Raw genomic sequence first — 3,947 nt, forward strand, 5'->3', positions numbered from 1 at the left:
AGGGAAAGACAGAGCTCCAGAGGTGGAGACTGAAAGGTAAAGCTTGCAAAAAAATCTGGGAGAACAGCCCAGAGAGGGGGAGACTGCAAGCATCAGAAAGGGAATGGAGGCAGAAGAGCCCCATAAACCCACCTGGGTACATTTGGGAGAGTCACGTAAGTATCTCTCCCAAATTACTGCCTCCTTGGAACACGCACAGCCAAGGGAACAATCTGATTCACTCAGCAGTAGTCTCGTCATGCAGGCAGCATTCACGAAGCAGCCCAAAGGATGTATCTGCCCCGCCACTGCAGCCTGAGATGCTGCGTACCTGCAGTGCCACGAGGTCACGCGCCCGCACGGCATGCACCTACAGCACTGGCATCAGCTGAAGGAGTGCTGACCACTTACAGCTCCCACCCAGCCCACAGCCCCCCAGGACCTGCAGCTGCTCCACATCTTTGCCAAGTCAGGTATCTCAGGGAGGGGTGTGCAATGAGGAGCTGATGCTGGGAAGCCAGCTGGAAAGCAGACTGGGAAGGAAAGGCAGCCTCAGTCCTAAAGCCCAGATACAAGCACTTCTGTGCAAGGAGACGAGGGTGACCCAGACCTGGTGGGTGCCAAGCGCATCCCCCACCTGCACAGTAGCACAGCCAAGCAGAGCACTACAGGTGACCTCACAACACCTGTGTATTTACCCCCAAAGTCAGGCGCACTTCCACAGCAGGAGAAGCTCCTGAAAGCCCTTCCTCATTGCACTGGAGCCTCTGCAGAACATGTCCCAGGCATCAGGAGAGGTCCTCCGACACCTCTCAAGGGTTCCAAAATCATCCAAACTGCACGGGCTGTGCTCTGCCCAACTGCCCTCGATCCTGCGGGAGCACACCAGCCTTGTGGTGATCGCTGCTATGCCTCTTCTAGCGCTTCTTCGGGTAAAGCTCCGAGCTCTCTCTGCAGAGACAGGCAGCCAGCAAGCGCTCAGTGCAGCAGCAATAAACGCAGGCGATGCCCCTGCTGCCCTGTGTCCCTGTTGGGGAGGTTTTGCTTCAGTTCTCAATCACTTCAGCCAAAAAGGAAGGTCCCTTGGAATACAGCTATCTTTTTTATTTGAGGGCAGGGTCAGCAACGAGCAGACATGGTTCATCTGGAAGCCTGAAAATGATGGAATAAGACACCGTGGTGCTTCACAAGACCCTTGTCCGACTGGTTGTTTGCATCCCTTTGTTCTGAAACGAGCTAACTGGGATGCACGCGTACACTGCACAAGGCAGGCAGCGACATCCAAGCCAGCCCATACTGGAAACGGTCCAGCCCTGCCAGCATCGCGCTTTACCTGCACTAGCCAGCGCAGGGGGAAGGCTCGGTCTGTTCGCCTGGACCGAGGGAATGCTCTGCTTCCATCATCTGAGATAGCCCCCATTTCTCCAACGTGCCTCTCAGTTTAGCGCTGCTTTGTGCGTACAGATGCTGCTGAAGGCCAGAAGCTACTACAGTGTTTTATAGGAATCGGAAAACAAGAAACTGGCAGCAGCACCACCTCCGCCTACCTGAATCAAACTTGCTGTTTACCATCTTCTGAGAGAAACAGCACCGGCTCACAGCACGAGGCACATGGCAGGGGGACCACAGCCTTCGACTCACAAGGATGGAAATGTTTACGCGTACCTACCCGAGAGGCTCACATTGGCACACGCACACCGCACACGCCATAAACAACCTTGCCATGAATCTGCCACACACGTAAGGCATGAGGCACACGTGATGGCTACCGAATGCGTCGTCTGCAGCTCTGCAAGAGATGCCAGGAGAAGGGAACACTCGGAACCAGAGCCACAAGGCAAAGAAATTAAAGGTTCAGATCAACGTGCAAATCTTGAGACCGAGCCTTAAAGTGGATGTCTTTTGTAGGAAGCCGGTAATGGAGAAACAAGCTCTGTGCCCTACTCCCAACCCAGCTTTAATTTTTCAAAATGAGAAGTTGCTTGACAGTTTCTCCTCATCAAAACAAAATTAATCCCAGTATTGCATCTCCCTACTCAAAAACACATCCAGAGGGACTGTAGAGTGATTCACACCCACAGCCGCTACAGGAAACGGTTTGCACTCAAAGTGTAACAAGCCAACACTGATTCACCCACATAATTACAGGCAGACACTGATTCACAGCTACTGCAACTGCAGACAGACTGACTCACAATCAAAGCAACTGCAGACAGACTCAGGCTCACAAGCACAACTGGAAATACAACCGTGCTGACAATACCCACAGTCTGGGATCATACGTACACACAAAGCCTTGGAAAACTAGCTAGTACCCTACCCACTGCAACCACAACTAGCCAAGCGCCGTGCTTTCTGCTGGTGCTCTTGACCTCCACCCCACAGCCATCTTTCCTTCACTGACGGGAACAATATCCACACCTCAGCAACTCTTCCTTCCCTGACTGCCCTCGCACTTGCCAAGCACAACTGTCAAAGCCCGAACGCAGGAGCAGAGCCATATGACGCGTAGTCAGAGGCACAGTAAGACGCATACGGTCACAGTAAGCATATGTGGTGCCGGACATCGATGTACGTCCACTCCGATACCGTATATCTGTGCACTGACTGCACTGACTTCGTGTTTCCAGAGGATAAGTAAATGCAAGCCAAGTAGAATACATTTAGCCTATGGGCAAAGGAGATGGCAAAAGACTCGCCACTGGGCAAAAGCTTGAAAGGCAGGATTATTTACTACACTCTCTGGCTGGGTATGTAATTATGTCAGCGTTCAGCCTGGGTATTATGCTACTTTTTGTAAACAGTTGGCAGGAATACTCCTACTGAGATGAGGGGCTGGGCTGCTTCTCCAGTGTTGAGAGGAGCAGAGTGAAGAGGACAAGGTCTACTTAGCGAAAAAGACACTGAGGTGAAAGAATGGGTGAAGCAGGAAAAGACGAAGGAGAAGCTGAGAGTGAAGTTGAACAGACAGCAGTCTACAAAGGAAAAGCTGCACGATGCAGACTTGTGGTAAGAATCTCCAGGAGCGAGGCGAAGCAGCAGCCTCGCAGTGCTGAGCACAGCTCGCAGCGGTGCAGAGGATGCATCTGTGCATGCCCACACGCTGAGCGTGAACCGGGGGGAGGTTCCGGAGGCCAGGACACAACCTCCAGCCAAGGTGTGCCACAGGACCCACCTGCAGCTGTGACCCTCCAGCTGCTTAGGGCTCGAGCGGAGTGGTGGGCTCCCGCGCTCCTGCCTCTGTGCATGCGTGTGCGGGCATGCTGCAGGGCACCCGGCCACTGCAGGCACAGGCTGAAGGGCAGGCAGGTAAAGTCCACCAGAACAGCATCGCCTCAAAACGGCCTAAAAGCCTTTATCCTCAACAGTAAAGAGAAAGTTAAGACAGACTACAGAAGTGAAAGGACTTGCCTGGACCACACGCAGCATCTTCTAGTTGTAGGCTGGACCTGCCTCACCACCTGTTATTTTTCTTCTTCCCACTCCCCAGGAAGCTGAGGACCAAGAGGTGAGGGAACAAACCTGCTCTGCTGCTGCCACTGGAACAACTCAGGTGAGCAGCTCCCACCAGCTACCCCACGGCAGCGGGAGTCTCACCAGAGCGTCCCCATTCTCTCGGTCTGAGGACGCTGCTGCGTTTGCAGCCAGCCAGCAGCAGATTCAGAGGAGAGGCTACGGATGCAATTGGCCGGGGAAATGAACTATTTGTTCAATTATACTTCTCCAGTCCACACAAGAATCTTTCTGGCAGAAGGCAGAGTAAGGAACAATGGGTAAGTGTGGCAGTGGGGACTGTCTAACGCTTAATTGCATTACACTATTCCTTTTTAATGATCCATACATCAGTCCTAGTAACTGTGGGGGGGAGGAGGAAAGATCTGGGGCTGTTTTCCCTTACTGCAGCCCCCCAAAACTCCTTTCCCTCCCCTCTTTCCTCCCCACCCCGACACCACATCAGCGCCCATTAG

Source organism: Eurypyga helias, unplaced genomic scaffold, assembly GCF_000690775.1.
Source record: "Eurypyga helias isolate BGI_N326 unplaced genomic scaffold, ASM69077v1 scaffold2970, whole genome shotgun sequence".
NCBI lineage: Eukaryota > Metazoa > Chordata > Aves > Eurypygiformes > Eurypygidae > Eurypyga > Eurypyga helias.